General features: G+C 43.3%; 1 pseudogene; it reads right to left on the bottom strand.

Annotated features, from left to right (window-relative positions):
• Positions 1 to 12584: 12584 nt before the first annotated feature.
• LOC116897776 lies at positions 12585 to 12971 on the bottom strand (annotated as a pseudogene).
• Positions 12972 to 22590: the final 9619 nt, after the last annotated feature.

Genomic DNA, 22590 nt, shown 5'->3' with positions numbered 1-22590 from the left:
CAGTCCTGGCAGGTGAGATGACTCAGCAGGTAAAAGGTGCTTGCCAACCCTGGCAACCTAAGCTCACTCTCTGGGAACTGCATGGTGGAGGGATGACCACTGTATGTTGTCCTCTGACCTCCTCCGCATGCACGTCATGGTACGTTACACACACCTAATCAATCAATATAAAGTCTGTTTGATTGTGACATAGTTTCTCTACAGAGTCCTGTCTGTCCTGGAACTCACTATGTAGACCAGACTGGCTTCAGAATCATAGAGATCTGCCTACCTCTGCCTCCCAAGTGCTGGGATTAAGAGCAAATGCCACTGGCCCATCGATGTGTAACTTTTAAAAGGGATGGGGGGTTGTTGTGATGCTTACCTTTCATGTTCATTCTCTCTCTCTCTCTCTCTCTCTCTCTCTCAGCTGGTAATGTCTGGAGCTGCTTGTATTCTTTTTTTTTTTTTTAAGATTTATTTATTCTATGTATACATTGTCACTGTCTTCAGACACACCAGGCATCGGATCCCATTACAGATGGATGTGAGCCACCATGTGGTTGCTGGGAATTGAACTCAGGACCTCTGGAAGAGCAGTCAGTGCTCTTAGCCACTGAGCCATCTCTCCAGCCCGCTGCTTGTATTCTAATGCTAATCGTGTCCCCCAAAACTGTTTGCACCAGAGGGTCTGCACTTGGCTTCTGGGAATCTTTGACAAATAAAGATGCCAGCAGCCAATAGCTGGGAAGAAGAGAAAGAGGTGGGATTTAAGTTTCCCAGGCATGGGGCCTTGAGGAGGAAGGAGGAAATCCACCATGCCTTGGGAGAGTGTGGAGGAGAACGAGAGAGAAGCCACACCCGAGGTGTGTACAGGACTGAGAAACAGAGATGCCATCCATGTAAAGGGACCAAGACAACGGCTCAGAGGGCTTCTCCACTGGGTCTAGAGCAGCCAAGATGGAGCATATAAATTAGTAAGTAGTGTCTTGGAATTATCGGTGGGAGGTAGATTTCTAACCGCATGAAATTTAGGCAGTTCCCCAGCTATTGTGCTGCTTAAGGCGTGTTGAAATATAAAGGCCGTGGGTTGTATCTTTCATTCGGGAACGTGAACTGCGGAGGCAGGAAGTGACCCTGCGTCAGGATTTATTAAAAATTAATACTACAAATGTCTGTCTGTGTGTCTCAAAAGTGTTTGCCAAGATAGAACAGATTTAGAAAACGTTAAAGTAAACTTATTAAAGAAAATAGACTGATAAGAGAGAGAGATGTAGTGGGTAGATTTCAAGAGAGGAAGTCACCCCCAAGACATGGTCAATCACAGACCTTCTAACTGCCTCTCTCTTTCCCTACCAGAAATCAGGTCATGCTTTCTTCAGTCTGTCCCCTAGGATAAAGAACTGACAGGTGTCTGTTGTAACAGAGCACACAGGCCTTGGGGAGGAAAGAAATCCTACTCCCTCTTATAACTGCAAGATAATGTATGCTCCTACTTAATGCTGGCTTCTCTGGCCCTTGATATGTAGGCTAGGCCAAGCTAAGTTACGTGGTACGGAACTTCTTGCCACCATCGGAAGACAGGTAAGAATCAGAAACCTTTGTTGGCAGGATTCGAAGTTACTTTCTTCCAGGCCCTCTGTCATGCGGTACATAGTGGCCTCAATTAAGTGTCAGCAGTGCAGCCAGTCCCTGGTAGGATGGTCCTCAGAGGAGAAAAGGAATCCAAGATTGGAGGGAGGGAGTCAGGCAGTCTTGCAGCTCTAAATAACTAGCAATTGTTCCTTTTTCTGCAGCTCTGAGTAGCAAACAGATTGCTTCGTTATTTATACAGGCTTCATAGAACAGACTCATGATTTCCAAGAAGTGTAGATTATACGTCTGATTTTTTCATTGGATGTCCAGGGTTACAAGTTCAGTCACAATTAGAAAGTACAAACAGAACAGATTTTAATATTACCAGCCTTATAACTCCAGTTCAGAGAATCTAAAGAATGTCTCCTCCAAAGCAAACACATTTATTATATGACAGCCTGCTTTTAGGTTGGCAGTGTTTGCAGTTTGAAAGCATTCCAGGCAAGCAGAAACCTATCTGAACTGTCTTTTTAGGAATAACAAACACTAACACCTAACTCCTTTACTACATTCTTTAACATCTACACTGTAAAGTAGGAAATTATTTTAGTCAACCCATCTTAGTTACTGAGTTCCACTCCTCTAGGGCTATATACCCTGTATGATCCCCTGACTTTAAACTACATTTTCAGAGTGCTCTAAGCATATAGTAAAGAGAGGCTTGAATCTGTAACTTCCTGGCCAGTCAGAGTTTGTCAGTTGTCTCTGTTTACCCTGCACCAATTATTCTGTTTGAGTTTGCTCAGGGGCAGATGACCCAAGAAGATTCCTGGCCTCATATAGCTATGTGCTTATCTGTGCTTAATGGTCTCCACAGCATAAGGAAGACTTCCAAGGACTGGCCAGATAATGTTAAGTTTAGGACTTTCCTAAAAAAGTCTCAGGAAAAGCCATAAGTGAGTCATAATGCAGAAAGTCCCCAAGAATGCAAAAACCAAAACTCAAAAGTGAGAGACAGAAAGACAGCGATTACAGCATTCAGCTCTGATTTATTCAAACTATGTCAAACAGCTGTGCTGGCTTTATGACTTTCCCTGTTTCCAGTGGGTGCGGATGTGACACTTAAGGAAGCTCCTCTTCAGCCCTGGGCCTGCTGTTCCCTCCAAGACCTCTTCACTTCAGCTCCTCTGAGGTTGACATGTATCAGCCTTCCAGGAAGCTGCTGCTTTTTATGTTATAACAAGAGAGAATGGGAATTCCTATATGACAGTTACAGGAAGTTACTTGGTCTTACTGTTAGGATGGGAGGAACTGACCCACAGGCCCTCAACAATAAGACATAAAGAACAATAGGTTGGGAGTTGCACACAGTCCCCTGAGGACCATTGTCTAGCTCTGGCTATCTCTTCCATTTGGAATGATCTCGCAAGATCCCAAGAGCACCTTGCTTCCCCATGAAAACCCGTGGGAGCTCCAAGACAGACTGGCTTGGAACCCTGCCTCACCACTCCCATCCCAGTCGGATATGCCGGAAACACAGACTACAGAGATGAGTTGTGAGAAGTCCCCTGAGCCCATTAAACTCGGACAAGACAAGGCTCCCACTCTCTCCCTATCTATTCAATAGAGTACTAGAAGTTCTAGCCAGAGCAATCAGACAACGAAAGGACTACAAAATGGAAAGGAAGAAGTCAAAGTATAGCTGTTTGTGGATGATAGGATAGTAAACATAGTGACCCCAAAAATTGTACCAGAGAACTCTTACAGTTGATAAACAACTTCAGCAAAGTGGCTGATTATAATATCAAATCCAAAAAATCAGTGGCCCTCATTTATACAAATGATGGAGGGTCCTGGGAAAGAAATCAGGGAAACAACACCCTTTACAATAGCCATGAATATATACATACATACATACATACATACATACATATAATCTTGAGATATATATATTATCTTGATATATATATAATCTTGAGATATATATTATCTTGAGATATATATATATATATATATATATATATATATATATATATAATCTTGATATATATATAATCTTGGTGTAACAATTCTTACCAAGATCTGTATGACAAGAACTTCGAGTCGCTGAAGGAAAAAATTGAGGAAGATTTCAGAAAATGGAAAGATCTCCCAAGCTCATGGATCGGTAGGATTAACAATGGTAAAATGGCAGTCTTACCAAAAGCGATCTATAGCTTCAAGATTCCAGCACAATGCTGGTGAGAGTGAAAACTTGTACAACTCTGAAAATCAACTTGGCATTTTCTCAGAAAATTGGGAATAGTTCTACCTCACAACCCTGCCAAATGGGGATCATGGAAGAGCTGGGCTTGGGGGCGTGAGAACAGACTTGATGGTTCCCCTAGCCAGCTGCAGTACTTGGAAGAGTAGCCCTGTACAGGGAGGGAGGGAGAGAGGAGAGAGAGAGAGAGAGAGAGAGAGAGAGAGAGAGAGAGAGAGAGAGAGAGATCAAGCCAGCCCTGCTGCTTCTCTGTTGTGCAGTGGTGCGGAAAAGAGATGCCCTCATTCATCCTTCGCCATCTATGGCAGGTGGGAGAGCTGGTCCAGGGTCATGAGAATGGGGGAACTAGCCATGTCTCTCACTGGCTGAAGCACTCAGGAGAGTGGGCCTTACCTCACCTAGGCAGTAGGGTAGAACTGGCCCTGGTTTCAGGGAGTTGTTAGTGAGCCAGTCCTAAGGGCATGAGACCAATGGACTGATCAGCTCAGATACCTCTGGGACCTAGATCCAGGGTTTTGGATTGGCCCAATGATGCTGGAGTGCAGGAACAGCCAGTCCTACAGATGCAAAACTACGGGATCTCCAAGACACAGGGCAACAACAGGATATCCGAGAGGAGTCCCAACGAGGTTCCAGTATTGTAGCACTAGCAGAAGCCAGAGACCTCATACCAGATCAATGAGTCATTGCAATGACTCATTGCAAGCAAAGAAGTGTGTACCAAGGGTATACTGTGGGACACACTGTGACTCGCTATAGCTTCCACAAAAAGTTATTTTTTCTCTGTTAAGGGGAGGTTGCAAGGGTTGGGGCAGGTACGAGGGGAGGCAGAGGAGTGGGATTGAGGTGCATGATGTCAAATTCAATTGAGAGAGAGAGAGAGAGAGAGAGAGAGAGAGAGAGAGAGAGAGAGTTCAACCTTAAGAATAATTTCAAAGAAAACGTAGAGCAAGGCTCTGCTGTTTAGGAACTTAAATGAGAAAACAAAGAACGTCTCTAAGCACAGAATTCTTCCACCCATCACCCCTTAAGACCCCCAAGAACACTTTTCCTTTCAAAACTGAGGAATGCTATCCCCTAAGGCATATTGTCTTTAATCCAGTTTTCCAAGTCTGGACTTGTGTAAGCTGTCTCCCCCACCTACTTCTCTCTCTGGTTTGTTGCTAAAGGTGACAGGGAGTATGGCTGGCCTCCAGGCCCCAGTAACACTAGATGGGTGCTGTTGCTATACAGCAGGCCCACTCTTTCTAGACAGTACTGTTCCTTGCTCACATCGATACACTCTTGGCTGTGCTACTGTGCCACTGAAGTTCTGTTCTGTGAGCATACTGCTTGCCGGGATAGAGAGCAGCCTGAGCGGGAGACCCCTGGAAACATTCTCTCTTAGTTCTCCGTAGCCTCTCAAACCAGGCCACTTACAACCCTGCAATCTTTTCCCCTGGTAAATGTGTGACAGGTCACCTGCTGTGACCCTGCAGCCTGCCTCTTCTCAGCTCTCACAAAAAGCTGCCACTCCCCAACCTATCCCCAACTCCTTCACCAGGAATCCCAGACAACCTGAGACTACAGGCGCCTCGTATACTACTTACTAACAGAGTGTCTGCTACTTATTAACAAGGCCTGCTGTGTGGGACCCCCTCCTCCCTGTAAGAACAGACAACTCACTTTGTCAGGTAAATCTGAAGCCTCAGTTTTTTAGAACCCTACTCTCTTGTGTGTGGCATTCATTACTAACTCTCCTAATGAGTCTTTTACCCCAAGGGCAGTAAGTTCATCTCAGCACATCTTTCTAGGATTCCCTCTCCTCTCTGTTGCATAATTGCCTCAGGCCATAAGAAACTTCTTAGGTCTCAAACCCAGGACACATGGCTAAGTGACTAGGGTGCCTTTCTAATGTATCAAAGCAGACCTGGCCACCAGGTTCTCCCAGCATCCCTCAGTCCATACCTGTTACAGGGCATAGGTGGTATACCACACTCCCCTACCCTAAACTTCTCCAGCCCAGGGGCTGAGCTGTTCTTCACTTAGCCGCCTTTCCCTGTATAGTCCAGCCATTTTGGTGACCTGGCACTTTACCCTCCTGATTCTCCTGTCTCCTCACATGGCTCAGCTCAGGGTCATGTTCACTCTGGGTTTCCCAGATGTCTCTGCCTCTGTCTATGTTCTCCCTTTTATCCACAATAAACCTTCTCCTCCACCATACCTAGTAGGTCCTTCCTTTTCAGTTACTTTCACCATTCAGTAAAAAAATCATTTACTGGGCTGGAGAGATGGCTCAGTGATTAAGAGCACTGACTGCTCTTCCAGAGGTCCTGAGTTCAAATCCCAGCAACCACATGGTGGCTCACAACCATCTGTAGTGAGATCTGATGCCCTCTTCTGGTGTGTCTGAAGACAGAGACAGTGTACTGATAAATAAAATAAATAAATGAAAAAAAAATCATTTACTGAGTTAGGCTGTGCTGAGCAGTCACCCTAGCCATAGAGAACGGTTTGGTTCCAGCCTCAACAGTCCACTCCACATGCAGAAGTAATGTACCTGGGTATGGAAAACAACTCATCATTCTCCCAGTCAAACCACACACACACACACACACACACACACACACACACACACACACACACACACACAAGTATGCACAAACACGCACACACAAACACACACAAACACACACATACTCACATACAAACATGCACACACAAGCACACACGCATAGCTGTAACTTCTTGTAACTACCTGTTTACATGGCCCTCAGCCCCTCTCATCTTATCCTTCATCCTATGGAAAGATCAGGCCCTCACTGTTCCAATCTCAGCTGTGAGATCCCTTGTTTGCTTCTCTGCCTCAGTTTTCTTAGTCTCCATTTCCCAAACTGTCTAACAACCTCACGTTCTATTAGTGTAGGGTTCACATCTGGATAAATAAGCAGTGTAAATGTGAATTCCTGGAAAGATGTCTGCATCGACTACTGATGAAAACCTAATAACTACGGAGAGTATGGAATGTTGCTCGACTTAGTTTGGGTTTTAATGCTGTGAAGAAACACCACGACCAAGGCAACACTTAGAAAGGAAAACATTTAACTGGGACTGGCTTACAGTTTCAGGGGTTTAGTCCATCATCATGGTGTTAAGTGTGGCGGCATCCAGGCAGACGTGGTGCTGGAGAAGGAACTGAGTTCTACATCCTGATCTGAAGGCAGCAGAAGGAGGCTGTGTGCCACACGGAGCAGAGCAAAACCTGCCTCCACAGAGACACACTTCCTCCAGCAAGGCCACACCCACTCCAGCGAGGCCACACCTCCTAGTTGTGCCTCTCCACCTGGGCCAAGCATTCAAAGGCATGAGGCCATACCTGTCCAAAACACCACATTGCTGATCTGATAACCTAATCACAATTTCTTTGAAGCTATCTTAATCCTTTCTCTTACCCAGCCCAGACTCAGACCTAACCTGGATAAAATGACTTTTTTAATGTATTACATTAACAAAACCCTCTTCTCCAACAATGGAAGGACTAAGAATGCTAACAGATAGCAGCCAGGCTGCTGTGAATGCACACTTAATATTTCCTCTGATGTAGTTTACAATGCTTTGACATATGAGCTTCTTTGTTCTGTTACTGTTTAAAAAACAAAACAACAAAACAAAAAATCAGAAAATGCTTCCAGATCGAAACAGGGGACCTGGGTGACCTTGAGCTATGTTCCTTAGCCATGGTCACTCAAGTTTGGCTCCAGAATAAACTATCTTACTTCCTTTGAGGTAAGATCGACACACTACAGTGTGTGTGTGTGTGTGTGTGTGACTGTGTGTGTGTGTGTGTGACTGTGTGTGTGTGTGTGTGTGTGTGTGTATGTGACTGTGTGTGACTTTTGTGATGTGACTGTGTGTGTGTGACTGGTGGTGTGACTGTGATGGACTTTGTGTGACTGTGTGTGTGACTGTGTGTGTGTGTGTGACTGTGCGACTGTGTGTGTGTGACTTTGTATGTGACTGTGTGTGTGACTGTGTGTGTGTGTGACTGTGTGTGGACTGTGTGTGTGTGTCTGTGTGTGGACTGTGTATGTGACTTTGTATGACTGTGTGTGTGACTGTGTGTGACTGTGGACTGTGTGTGACTGTGTGGTGTGTGTGTGTGTGTGACTGTGTGTGTGTGTGTGTGTGTACAGCAGTCATCTCACTGTCTTGTTAAATCATATTTAAGGCAGCAGTGGTCTTTCCTGTGACTGACGTTTGGGATGAGTCATCATGGGTCCCTAGGAGGTAAGCTGTAAGCTGTAGATTTTTTTTGTGAGGCATCACAACTCACTGAACTGGGCACCAAGGAGTAAAGGTTTGATTGTTAAGGTACAAGCGTTTGATTTGGTCTTTTAATCTCTATAGCAACCTAGGTAGGGAATCTGATGTAGAACTATCTGTGGTACGTTTGTGACAGGACAGATGCTTAGAGACACATCTCAAAGATGAGCCCTGTGGGGTACCCTGAAATCCAGCTATCGAGGCAGCTGAGACAGGAGAATCACAAGTTCAAGACCAGGCTAAGCAATTTAGTGGAATTTCTCTCTCAAAGTCAAAATAAGGGCTGGGAATGTAGCTCAGTGAGGGGGCACTTCCCTCAATTATAAACTGAGAACACGACTGCTCCAAGGTATGGTTGAGGAGGTTTTCATTGTAGAAATGAGACTGAGAACAGCTGGAGGCGTCTAGAAGAATTCAGAGCAAGGAGAGAAAGGAGAACATTAAATGGACTGAACTGGGCCGTGAGAGGAGATGGGGTGAGGGGAAGAGACCAAGAGAGCAAAGAGAGCATATGAAAGAAGTGGCAGAATTATATAGAAACGAGAAACTGGGGGAAGGGCAGCCCTTGTTTGGGCTGGAAAAGTGTAGGAGGTATGGGGTTAGTCTCAAACTCAGGACAAGTGACTGTTTAACATATCAAAGTAGACTCCGGCTGCCCCTTTCCCTCAGTCTCTACTCACTCTTACCTATCATCCTGACCAACATACCCTGACCCCTACCCTCAACTGCTTCAACCCAGGGGCTGGGCTGGGCTTCCCTTCCTCCAGCTTCTCTCATTCCTATAGAACCAGCCATTTTGGCTGCATGGTCTCCTGTTCCTCTCTCTCTTCTCTCATAACTCCCATCCCACCCCCACCCATGACCTTATCTAGTCCTGATCTTTGCACCTCTCCTGGTTTTCTCCCTCCACCTACCTAGCCATCTCACTTGTGTGTTTGCCTGTTTGTTTGGTCGATTGTTTTTTTGGTTTGGTTGTTTTTGTTTTGTTTTGTTTTTATTCTCCTAGTGCTGAAGCCCAGGAGTAGCATGAATGAGCTTCCTTCCAAGGGATTCCGCTTTTCTGAGCCAAGCTACTGATACCTCTTCTGGGGTATACATGGATCATTTGTTTCTGCTGGCTTCTGCCACACATTACATTTTACTCCAAATTCTAGAGTCCGACTTTTCAGCTGCTTCCTCACTCCATGTGCTCCGACCATTGGCTCCTCTTTGTCGACTCTCTCAGGCTCTCTGGCCTGCTGTGCCCATGTGGGCAACTCTGTTTTTCTTCTCCCACTCTAATAGATACCTATCACCTGGAACTGCCTGCTCTAGTCTACTGTTACTACAAAAGCCACACTGGTGTGCCAGGAAGCTCTCCTCACCTTACTGGGCCCCTAGTCACATGGAAAGAAATGACTTTCTGGAATTTGGGACCTCAGACAAATCTCTCAGTACACTTGGGAATGCCTAGATTGAAATTCTTGTCATCAAAATCTTCCCTTTGTTCTCAGCTCTTCCCACCCCAAACTTCCTTATCTCCCTGAGCAGCTGTAGGCTAAGTTCTAAAGCTTCCCTAAACCCTCCTGATCCACTACACTACTGTTACTAAAACCTTGCTGTTTTGCTACAAATGGCTTGGCTTCAATGCAGCTCAGTGGCAAAAAAATTAAAATTAAAGTTAAAAAGTTAAAATGAATTGAAAAAACTAAATTGGCATTTTTGCTGGACAGATGAATGGCTCAGTGTCTAAAAGCACATGTTTTTGCAGAAGAACCAAGTTCAATTCCAGTTCAATCCCACCTCAGGAAGCTCACAACTGTCTGTAATTCCAGTTTCAGAGAGCTGATCCCTTTCTTACCTCCTGGGCACATTCACAGACAAACACACACACACACACACACACATACACACACACACACACACACACATAATAAAAATTCGAAATGGCATGCTCAATGTTCAAATTCTCTCATGTGGTGACTTCTGACACTGTACAAATGATCCCCAAGTCTCTTGTATCTAAGCTTTCTCTGCATGCCCAAAAGTCTTCTATCTCTGGGGTTTTCTATTTCCCACTCGTTTTTGTTCATGTGTTTTTATTTTTTGATTTTGGAGACAGGGTTTCTTCATGTAGCCTTAACTGTCCTAGAACTCACTCTGTAGGCCAGACTATAACTGGTCTTTGCTACTTTGTGAGTTCTTCTTTCCCACCCTATTCGTTCCCCTAACTCTAGAATAGGAGAGAAAGAAAGATAGAAGGGAAAGGGAAAGGGGAGGGGGAGAGGGGAGGAGAAGGAGAGGGAGATCCCCGGATCTAATTTTGTTCCTTTTGTTTCTTCTTTGACTGTGGCTACTAACAAATCTCAACCAACCTCCCTAAATGGCCAACAACTACCCCACATTGCCTCTGACGTTCTGGTATTGATATACCCTCTGAAAGGTTCCCAGAATTCCAAATGTCCAAAGCAGCCCCTTATCCCTATACCTGAGGTTAAAATGAAGCACATTATTATAATATTTTTAAAGAAACCAAAATTCCATAATTTTCAATAACGTCACTACCTTTCCCCTCTCTGTTTTAAGCCATTACTCGTGCTGTGTGTAGTGGAATATTATAAACAGACATTTTCAATGAAATAAGCACTTTTTGGGTCGGTGGCCAAGGTTTTCAGGAGTCCTCTCCTGCACAGTTCTTTATCAGTCTTTTCACTTCCTGTGGAAGTATAAGAAAAAATCTATGTCCCAAATACAAAACTTTCCCTGGCTTCCATTCACTCTTTTATTTTTTTTGGTTCTTTTTTTTCCGGAGCTGGGGATCGAACCCAGGGCCTTGCGCTTCCTAGGCAAGCGCTCTACCACTGAGCTAAATCCCCAACCCCAGAAAACAGCTTTTTAAGCTTTCGCTGTTTGCCTGATGCAGTTCATGAAAATTGGAAGCTTCTAATACACTTCCTACTAACGACTGGTCAGTGTCTTCATTTCCTTATGCTGAGGGGCCTGGCACACCCGTGTGTAAATAAGTATGGGTGATATGAATAGATACCCATGATGGATGCCTTCTAGTTCTGGTAGCCTGATGCAGCTGTATAAAAAAACTAGATTAGGGGGTTGGGGATTTGGCTCAGTGGTAGAGCGCTTGCCTAGGAAGCGCAAGGTCCTGGGTTCGGTCCCCAGCCCCCAGGGGGGGGGGAGAAGTTTTATGGAGAGAGTAAGATGTCTATCTGTGGCCAAGTCTGCAGCAGCACTGCCTGCAGTGGTGTGCAATAAGTCTCCACTCCTGAGTAGAGATTTTTCAGTCTGCATGTCCCTCCGTGACAGAAACAGCTTTTAGGTTTTGCTGTGGATCTCTTTCAAGCCAGGCCCCCACAGCCATTTCCTGACAGTAAGATATTTCCTTGAATAGCTCTTTTGGATCTGCACTCCTAACTAAACCCAATGGCAGCCTGTGCTGTATCATATTCACACCGTGGGAAGCCTAGGCATCCTTTTCATATCCCTTACCCAATTGTCCATGGACATGCCCCACACCTTTAAAACACCTTTTTACATTCAGTACTCAAATGTTCAAACTCCAAGGTCTCTATCAACACCTGCCTTGTGTCAGCGTCTGATATGGCTTTGATCATAGCTGAGACTCATCTTTGTAGAAAATCATAAAGGCTTCTCCAGACCCTTTTATAATCTCTGTAAATGAGGTGGACTTTCTCCTGGGCTCCTCAACTTTGTCCCAAGCTTTTAAAGCTGCTGAGTGACATTGTTGTATGGTAACATCAAATAGAATCCATTCTTGTATATCTGAGTCTTGTATATCTTTACCCAACAACTGGTCTTTTCCTATGTTCATTCTTCTTGCTCCATTTCACTGTTCGAGACTTCTTCCCTCCACCATGTTAACCATTGCAGCTGCAGACCAGCCTCTGTCTAGTGCAGCTGTTACCATTCTCTTGCAGTGTTGGAGAATAATTCTATTTTTGAGTAGCCCAGGTACTTAGACTTTTTTTCACATAAGGTGAGTGCATCCTATATGAAGTCACTGCCTCTTTAGAAAACACTTTAAAGGGCTGGAGAGATGGCTCAGCAGTTAAGAGCACTGACAGCTCTTCCAGAGGTCCTGAGTTCAATTTCCCAGCAACCACATGGTGGCTCACAACCATCTGTAATAGGATCGTACGCCTTCTTCTGGTGTGTCTGAAGACAATGACAGTGTATTCACATATAAAAATAAATAAATCTTTTTTTTTTTTTTAAAAAAAACACTTTAAAACTATCATTTCTATAGGACACCATTCTTTCTTGACATAACTTTGTTCTACATCATTAGCAAGCATATGTTATGACTACTGGGAGAGCTGATGGTGATCTCATAACCCTGGGCCACCCATGTCTAGCTCTGGCAGCCCAGTTGGTTTGATATTAACCCTTTCCTTAGAAATGGGTCTTTTTTTTTTTGGGCAGTTCTGTAAGTTTATTTGGCATTCAGCAGTTAGTTCTCATCCACATTGACCGTCTGTAGATTTTTGAATATGGTAACAGGAAAGTAAGTTACCAGTGTGTAGAGCTTGTTTGGTGAATCCTCATCCTCATTACGCTTTCTGGACAAACGCACTCAGATGCAGTAGGGAGCATTCCTTATTCCTTTGGCCCAGACGGCTTTATTGAGCCTGGTGTCTATGCGCACATCTGGAGTCCCCATCTCCTTCATGGCAAATTTCCGAATTTCTTTGAGTGCCCGAGGAGCACGCTTCTTGAAGCCCACTCCATGGATGCGCTTGTGAATGTTGATGGTATATTCTCGGGTCACCACCTAGTTGATGGCCGAACGGCCTTTCTTTTTCTCGCCACCCTTCTTTGCGGGAGCCATTCTGCCGGGCCCAAGTTGGAAAAGCGAAATGGGTCTTTCATTTGATTGTCCCCTGCTTTTTCAGCTGTTCTCTGACCCAGCTGCCCTCTGGAAGTTTCCTCCTCTTTTTCCTCCTTCAGGAATCTCCTACTCTCTTGCGTAGTCACTGAGGCTGAGCCTTTCTGTTCTCTCTTCTCTGGTGCCCCTTGTTTCCCAAGTGTTTTCACTTCCACTTACAACCCTCCAGTTGCCAGGCAACTCTACAGCCCTTTCAGAAATGAGAGAGCAGAGGCTCCCGTTTGTTTGTTTTCCTACTTCAGCCATTTTGTTGTTGTTTTTCTCAGGCCCCTCCATTTTCATTTGCAATCTTTCCAGCTGCTCAGACAGTCTTTTAATGCTTTTTGAAACAAAATAAACAAAAAAGAAAAAGAAAAACCAGAAAATCTTCTCTGGGAGCAAAACCTGAGATATCCTAGCAGTAGCAACAGTAATTTTTTTTTTCTGACCTCTTGAAAAAAAATCCACTACTTCACCCCTTGATATTTTCTCTATGGCATTTGAAATTAAATTTCCAAGTTTTTCTTTACCAAGCCTGACATTGGGTGCCACTTGTAGCCAGTCTTAGCTACTTTGTAGGTTCTTATTCCTCCCCCCCCCCACCCCCTTAGGACCTAGGTAAAATGTTAAGGCCTAAGTAACTGTTACCTGGCCAGCCTGCCATTATAAGGAAACTTTCTCATATGTTTTTGCAATTTCTAGAAACTTTGTTTTGTTTAAGATTTATTTATTGTATTTATATGAGTACACTGTAGCTGTCTTCAGACACCAGGTTATTGGATCCTATTACAGATGGTTGTGAGCTGCCTGGGGAGTGGAGGGTGGGGGGGTGGAGGTGGAGGTGTGGGGGAGTGGAAGGGGGAGCCCCAGCACTTCTTTCTTGGTTGTTCTTGAGTATTGGAGTGTCAGTTGCAGTAAGACATGGTCTTGCAAGATATTTAGGGTTTGCCTATCCTAATTCTGTCACTTTGCTACTGTAGTTGATCTGGCCTGCCTGAGTTCCTTTGAGACCAGAAACTGTAGTCCCTGGCTTTTAGCACTTCATCATAAAACAGCAGGGGATTAAGTAAAGTAGCCTCTGTTCTATCTCTGCAGGAATTGTGCAGTTCTAACTTCCAACCTGCTAGTTAAGTCCAGGAAGAAAAAAGAAGGACACTTTGAAAAGTGATTTTAATCTTTATTTCCAAGTTCTCTCTAAAAAGTTTTCTATGAAAGTTTTTCTAAAAGGTTCTTTTCTCTCAAAAGCTCTTCTTCAGTTCTGCTTGAAAAGTTCTACCTGCTCTCTTCTTCTAATCTCGCTCTTTCTTCCTGCTCTGAAGTAACAATGCCCTTTCTCCAAATTCCTTATTCCCAATGCCCTTTTCTCCCAATGACTTTACTTCTAAGTTCTTTTTTTTTTCTTTTTTTTTTTTCGGAGCTGGGGACCGAACTCAGGGCCTTGCGCTTGCTAGGCAAGCACTCTACCACTGAGCTAAATCCCCAACCCCTACTTCTAAGTTCTTTAAGTTCAGTTCTATCTCCTTTCTTTGTTCTCAGCACTTACGCATCTTTCAGAATGTATGATATCGTGGTAAAAAGTTCATCACAAGTTAACACATAAATTCAAATCAATAAATTGAATAGGAAGTTTACAACAGAGAAAGTTTACATGCATATCCATTAAGAGTAATTATTTGGCTAAACATTCATTATATATCAGTAGCTCTGCAGGTTCTTTACTGAAAGTTAAAAACCATAATTTTTGTGACTAAGTTATTAGTGAACTTTCAATAGATAAACCCAGTCAATATTTTGTTTTCTGTCCTTACCCTTAGAGTAAATCATTAGATTCCTTTTTATGACCTTTGGTTAGTAGTTTTACAACCTCTTGGAAAGTGCTCTAAGTTGTAGATGTCTACTTGCTATCTCAGAAGACTGGCAGGGTTCTCATTGCAGTTTTGACATCAGAGAGGACTTAATAGAAGTCCTATTAAAAAGAGTTTAATAATACTAATATAATTTTAGGAATTCTGATAGGATCATCGTAAAGAATTAAGAAATCGTCTATTTGTTTATATAGCATCACTACAAGACAGCACATCTTCATTGTTCTGCAGAAATCTGCTCAAAAGGGTGGACTAATTACCTAGTGATTGTTATATGCATTTACTAATAACTGGAAAAGCAGTTATTAAAAGATTAATTATAGTAATGTTATTAATATAAAGATTATTAAAAGATTAATAATAGCAATCTTATCTAAAATAAAATATTCTCAGCCTTGCCTAGAGAAACAAATCCATCAATAACTTTAACAGTCCATGGAGAAACCATCTCAGGAAGCTCACCTGCTAGTTTTTAGTTTCTCCTTGATGGCTTCTGGCAGTGAGCCACCATGTGGTTGCTAGTAATTGAGCTCAGGAGCTCTGGAAGAGTAGTCAGTGCTCTTAACCACTAAGCCATCTCTCCAATCCCACTAGGAAACTTTCTAATGCCAAAATCGATTGCATATTTTGTTATGTTCTGTGCCCTTGGAAACCAGTAGAAGTCAGTACAACTGTTTTGTATAGTTACCCACAATATGCTTGGACCTGAATCAGTCACACAATATCACCTCCTGCACCCATGTATAAGCTTTTATGGTATTTATAAGCTGCCCCTGGGATGGACCCCAACATGAGAGAGACACCTGCACCTATATAAGAAACTATTTGGGGGTTGGGGATTTAGCTCAGTGGTAGAGCGCTTGCCTAGCAAGCACAAGGCCCTGGGTTCGGTCCCCAGCTCCGAAAAAAAAGAAAAGAAAAAAAAAGAAACTATTTGAAATAAAACTTCCATTTTGACTAGTAAAGTTTAAATTCCCAAGACTTCTTTGGGAATGGATACCCTACTTGGCAGAAAGAGACATGTATGTGGGTAACTGACATCCTGGTTGACAAGTTAAGACACGTTAGACAAGTCCCATCCTGATATACAATTTAGGACAGGAATATTAGACAAGGCAAATCCCCTGCCACAGTTGAATACCCCAACCAATAGGAATAGGATAAGTGTACAACAAAGACATCTTCCTAAGGAATTCCCCTATCCATAAATCCTGATTGGTGAAATAACTTGGCACAAATGTTTGTGGGTTTTCAACTTAAAAACCCTGTTGGAGGTGCTGGAAAGATGGCTCAGTGGTTAGAAGCACTGTCCCTTCTTCCTGAGATCCTGAGTTCAATTCCCAGCAATCACATGGTGGCTATAACCATCTGTAAGGGGATCTGGTGCTCTCTTCTAGTGTGCAGATGTATATGCAGCAGAGCACTTATACAATAAATGAATAAAAATGTTTAAAAAAAAAACCCTGTAGGATCTTAACTTGAATCATGGTTCGGTTCCAGAATCTGGCCCATAGCCTTGGTTGACCAATCCCAGGGCATATGCTCAATAAACTATGCCTGTCTGACTGAGATCGGTGTTCGTGTGGTTTGTGAGGTGGTTCCTGGACCCTAACCCACCCTCCATTTTCTTTCCCTAACACTAGCTAGAAGAGAAAGATTGTTTTTTTTTCTTTGACCACAGCTACTAACAAAATTCAAACAACTTCCCTGAATGACTACAACCACACACACCACCTCTTGGCCTCTTGGGGACCTACCATTTATATATCCTCTGAAAAGTTCCCAGATTTCCAAATGCCACACAATCACAGAAACTCTCCGCAGCTGGCAAAACCATGCTTCTACTAGAGCACGAGGCAAATCATAATCAACTTCCTGTGAAGGATGATATTATGCAGCAAGACGGGTCCAGCCTATCATTGGACGGAAAGTAAGGGTAGGCAAGGAAAAGTCTAGGAAACAGTGAAGAGGAGGAGGAGGAGGGGGAGGAGGAGGAGGAGGAAGAGGAAGAGGAAGAGGAGAGAGAGAGAAAATCAAGATGGAGATGATGGAGGAAGATGATTCTGATCCAGGTGGTCTAGGTCAATTTTATCTTGTCTACATGGGTGGTTTCTATCTTTATTAATTGGCAGTGAATTTATCCTGTGGATATGTTTGTGGACTGAGAATTTAACATGTTAATCTGATTGCTGGATTATAATTTGTTGAGTCTCAATTTTACCAGGTAGGTGACTGGAACCAGAATTCCCAGCTGTCCAGGGCTGGCCAGGTCGATGAGCAATGGGAGTGGAGCTGGTGCTAGAAGACAGCTAGGCTAACGTGGTGCCACACTGAAACCAGCCGCCGCTGAGATAAATTCATGTTAGTTCTATGTGACCCTATGGTGCCAGAACTAACGCCTAGATCCAGAAGTACCAGGGGCCCAGTGTGGAGCCGTGATGCAGGTGAACTGGTCAAGCCATTTATTTATTTTTTCTTTTTTTTTTTTTTTTCGTGAGTGGGGACTGACCCCAGGGCCTTTTGCTTTTTTTGCAAGCACTTTACCACTGAGTTAAATTCCCAACCCCATTTTTTTTTTTATTATTACCTGGACATTCCTATATCTGGAATTAAAGCAAAAGCACATTCCTATAATAACATTTCTGTGTTTTAAAAAAACAAACCACAAAATCAAAATTTCAGAATTCTCAAAAATATCACTACACCAGGCTGACCTATGTCAATGTTGCTTTTATTTCCTCCGATGAAGTGATCAGACCCATACCCAAGCTTTGCAAATACATAGCTTGGGTTGAGCCCAGAGTATTTTCTTTCCTCTGTTCTAATTATTCCTCGGCTGAGGCCTGAAAGCTTCTAGCTTCCACACAATCTAATCTTCCAAGCTGACTGATTTCAATCTGGTTTCGCTTGGCTTCTCGCTGAATTGCTCTGCTTGGCCTCATACTAACTTTGGCAATTTCTCTAATCTTTTGGTTCCTTCTTAATTCTCTGGCTTTTGCTTCATGAACTGACTGTAAATGAATTCAGCTCTACTGCAGTGCCTTCTGTGTTGATTACACTTAAGTGCAACTTACCACACCTCCCTGTACTGTTACTTCAGTAGCCTCTCTTTCCTGTACTGCTCTCATGGAAGTTGGGTGTATCATATCTCTGACTCATTTTGTCAAATCTTTCTCTGATTTATCATTTCACCTTTAATTAGATGTCAATTTCAAACACAGCTATGTCCTTCTACAAACTAACTTCATTGTTTTGGATTAAAGACTTAGAAGGTCACAGTTAGAGAGATGACTCAGTGGTTAAGAACACTGACTCCTCTTCCAGAAGTTCTGAGTTCAATTCCTAGCATCCACATGACAGTTCATAACTGTCTCTAACTGCAGTCCTATGGGATCTGATTTCCTCTTCTGGTGTTCAGACACACATATAAACAAACACCCATATATACAAATAAATAAATCTTAAACAAACAAACAAACCCAGAAGGTTTTTGGATGTGATCCTTTGCCAGAGCAGCAATGTTGGTGGATTAAATTTTCTCTATAGACTCTTACTCACAGATATCCATTCCCAGATTGCTGGAATCAAAAGCAGTGACCCTTATGCCTGGCCTACTGCCCATTCTTAAAATCCTTTTGTCTCGGAAGCCCACCCACTCCTAAGGTAGCCAGGTCAGTGCTGGAAAACTCTCCCTGGTGTAATGGGTGTGGGAGAGCTGGTAGGCTGGCCAACTGAACCACCTCCCAGGCCCAGACACAGATTTTGAGTTGGTTCAGCACATCTATCACATCTGTGAACTGCTGGAGCTCATGAAGGGGCCAGTCCTGCAGATCCAAAGCTGCAGGATCTTCATGACACAGGGCAACAGCAGGATATCTGAAAGGAGTCCTGGGGAGAATCCAGAGGCATCGGAGCAGATCAAGATTCACTGCAATGAACATTTGCAAGTAAAGATGTTTGGACAAAAGTGCATGCTGTGTTACATACTATGACATAGCAGCTTCCACAGCAAGATCTGATTTTTAACTTTTTATTTTGTTTTGAGGGAGAGTTTGTAAGGGCAGATACAAAGAAATAGATGGGTGGGATTGGGGTACATAATGTAAAATGCACAAAGAATAATGAGTTAAAAATCCCTTTTATCTCTATTGTATTTGGAATATTTTAGTAAATCCCTGCTCAGGGTTATTACCTGTCTCAATTATTTATGTTCCTGGGTGAAGGACACACACGCAGCCTTTATATTTTCATATGCCTTAAGCAGCACAGTAGCTGGGCAGCTGACTGCCCTCCATGCTTTTAGATTCTACTTTCCCATTGATAAGCCAAGTTACTGCTTACTATGCTTCATCTGGTCTGCACTTAGCTCTACCCAGGCAAACCCCTCTGGACATGTTCTCTTGGCCTAGAGGCCATGGCGACTATTAGCTTCTCTATGCCACTGTGGCTCTTGTCTCTCTGGCACCCTCTTCTAAGGCATGGCGGCTCTCTCTCTTCCTGCTCCTTCCTACCCTGGAAACCTAAACCCCATCCATGTCTCTTCTCCCCAGATACTGGCTGCTGGCATCTTTATTTACTAATCAGAATTAAGTGGGAGCTGGGACCCTCGGTGTCTTATGTGTGAACTCTCTGGTGTAAACAACTTTGGGGGACCCAAATTAACATTAAAATACAACCAGCATTAGGTTCTATGATTTTTCTGCCTTTGAAAAAATCTCTTGGGGCCGGAGAGATGGCTCAGTGGTTAAGAGCACTGGCTGCTCTTCCAGAGGTCCTAAGTTCAAATCCCAGCAACCACAAGGTGGCTCACAACCATCTGTAATGAGATCCGACGTCCTCTTCTGGTGTGTCTGAAGACAGCTACAGTGTACTTACATATAATAAATAAATAAATAAACTCTTAATACTACGCTGGAAACTATCTGCAACAAACTTAAAACTTATAATGAAAGACTTATAGCTTAAAAATCTATACATAATCTTAATTTGCTACAATTTACTATATATGTGATTCAACTCTTGTTTAGAGTATAGCGTTTATATAACTTGGATTCAACTTTGTTTTAAAAAAAATAGTTGTAAAAAAATTGATATTTTAAACAGCAACCAGGTGGCTCCCCTCCATCTTGGCTGATGACATACAATGTAACTTCACTATCTTGACTAAGCTAACCATGGGGTATAAACTACCTAAGATAGCACCTACAAAATATCTTATTCACACTGAGGTGGTAGTTTATCATTGTATCTCCTTTTTAGTCTAAGGAAATAACAGTAGGTCTTCAAGATATCCCAGATTAGCCACTTAATTCTTCTTTTGTATGACAAAAGGTTATAAAGATATACTCAAGCTAACGAAAACTGCCTAACTGCTTATGTTTTTGCCAACTGCATTCAACATCAGACTTTTAAAAATTTTAGGTAAGAAACATATGTTTGGTAAATGTTTTGATTAGTAAGGTTTATAAATCCCTAAGATTCACTCAGTGAACAGTAACTGACTTGGATATATGTCCAGTCTGCCTTTGCTAATGTTGTTAAGCTTTAGCTACTTGGATGAACTGAGCAGTACAAGAAACTGAGACGTTCTGTAGTGGTGCACTGTATAAGGATACTGTTCCCAGTCTCTCTGTGGACTGCGTTTATGGTTTAAAGCTTTATTTGGATGCTAAAGATCTTTAAATCTTCAACGCAAAATTTTAAGGCTCAAACTTAACAGGGATAAAGCTGTAAAATCCCAGTCTTATTAAAGCTACTAACTTGATGCTGGGCAATGGTGGTGCATGACTTTAGTCCCAGCATTTGAGAGGCAGAGGCAGGTGATCTCTGTGAGTTCCAGACCAGCCTGGTCTACAGAGTGAGTTCCAGTACAGCCATGGCTGTTACACAGAGATACCCCGTCTCAAACAAAAACAAAAACAAACAAAAACCAAACCGACAAAAACCTACTAACTTATTGCAAACTGTGAGATAACTAAGACATGCAGGTTCATGCTCACCTTACGAACAAGCAGATTCCTCAATGTGCTCAGAACTGTGCTCATAGTTATGCTAAGTACAAATGATGTGGTCACTTAGTGACAAGATCTTTCTAGCCTCCTATATACTTTTTCAAGGTGAAACCTAAAGCAAGTAACTAAAAACAAATAAATTTTGCTTAAAGGCAGGTCTACTTAATAGATTATGGTCCTCAAGCTCATTGGAGATCTGCTAAGTATGACACTTAAAATGTCCGATGAAAACGCTTTCCATGATAGACAGAAATGCGCTCCTAATGGGAACCCTAAGTCTCTAAAGAAGAAACTGGAGCACTACTACACCACCTGCTGGACTGTAGTAATGCTAACCACTGGGGAAACTGGCCATGCCGTGCTTGAAGGCAGGGCTGTGCACACACAGTGGACACTGTTGGATTGACTGCCCTGCTCTGCCTTGTCTCAGCGGGTCAGCTTTCCCAGGTTCCTCCTCCACAGGAAAATCTCTCAGACCTTCTGGGTTTGGCAGCCAAAGACTGATGCAGCCCCCGTATAGCAGCAGAAGAGTGAATGTTGTCCTGTGTCACAGCCAAAGACCCATGACCGCAGCCACCAGTGAAGCCACCCAGCCCACTATGGGAGCCTAGGGCAACCATCTAGGTAGCAGGTCTCTGATGTTACTGGGTACTTAGGCTATTTGGATTATACTTCCTGCTATAATGTACCCTTTTCAGATCCGTTTGATAGCTAACAACAGCCAGCAAACTAGCTCTTCCCCAAGGCTTCGGCTGCCTGTTGAGTTCAATTCACAGGTAAAAGTCAGGCCCCAGACCCCCAGGCCTTACCTTTTCTACAGCTCCCAGGCCTCCTGCCAAGAAAGGCAAACACTGTTTACCCGGCTGATAGACTCCACTCTCAAAGAGATAAACCTACAAAACAGGTTTCAAAATTACTGTTTTTGCTCTTTCTTTAGAGGAATTTGATATGTGATGTCTGCTACCAGCAACCAGCCACCGGTATCTCAAGGTAAATGATTAGATAAAAGCAAAAAGGTTTCAAAGTCTATTGATTTTTTTTATAATATAAATTTCAGTACTGATTATAAACAGATAAGTTTCCCTGTCTGTTAGGATTTTGAATCTCGGCCCGTGCCCAGACAGAAAATACTAAGACACCATGGTTCCATGCGGAAGGTTTAATGAGAGAAGAGTAGGAGAGGAAGAATGGCTGGCCATGAGCACCTGAAGGGGGGAATGGGGGCAAGAACAGAGAAGAACAAAGAGGAAGAAGGGGAAGATAGGGTAAGGGGGAGTAAGACAGAAAGAGGGGGGTAAGAGGAGGAGGAGGGGGCAAGCAGCCCCTTTTATAGTGTCAGGCACAGCTGGCTGTTGCCAGGGAACTGTGGGGCGGAGCATACCTGGCTACTGTCGGGTAGCTGTGGGGGTGGAGCTTAAACAGAATACCAACACTGTCAACCAACAACCTAAGATTCCCTGCTTACTGCTAATTCCTGAGGGTGGGATTTCCCCCTCTCCATCCCATCTCCCCTTCCCTCTCTCCTTTGGTTTTGGGAGTCTCCTCTCCCAATTACCAGGATCATAGGTCTGGAAGTTTCAAGTGTACACCAAGACAAAGAGTTTTCCCCCAAGCTCTTCAACTTTACCTTCTGCCTCTAGTCTACAGTTGTCTTAGCAGACTTTCCATTGACTGTAGGTTGCAAACTGCTCCAAACATGTCAGCTCTGGGTGCTTC

Source organism: Rattus rattus, chromosome 4, assembly GCF_011064425.1.
Source record: "Rattus rattus isolate New Zealand chromosome 4, Rrattus_CSIRO_v1, whole genome shotgun sequence".
Lineage (NCBI taxonomy): Eukaryota > Metazoa > Chordata > Mammalia > Rodentia > Muridae > Rattus > Rattus rattus.
This window is presented reverse-complemented; position numbering and strand designations above follow the sequence as displayed.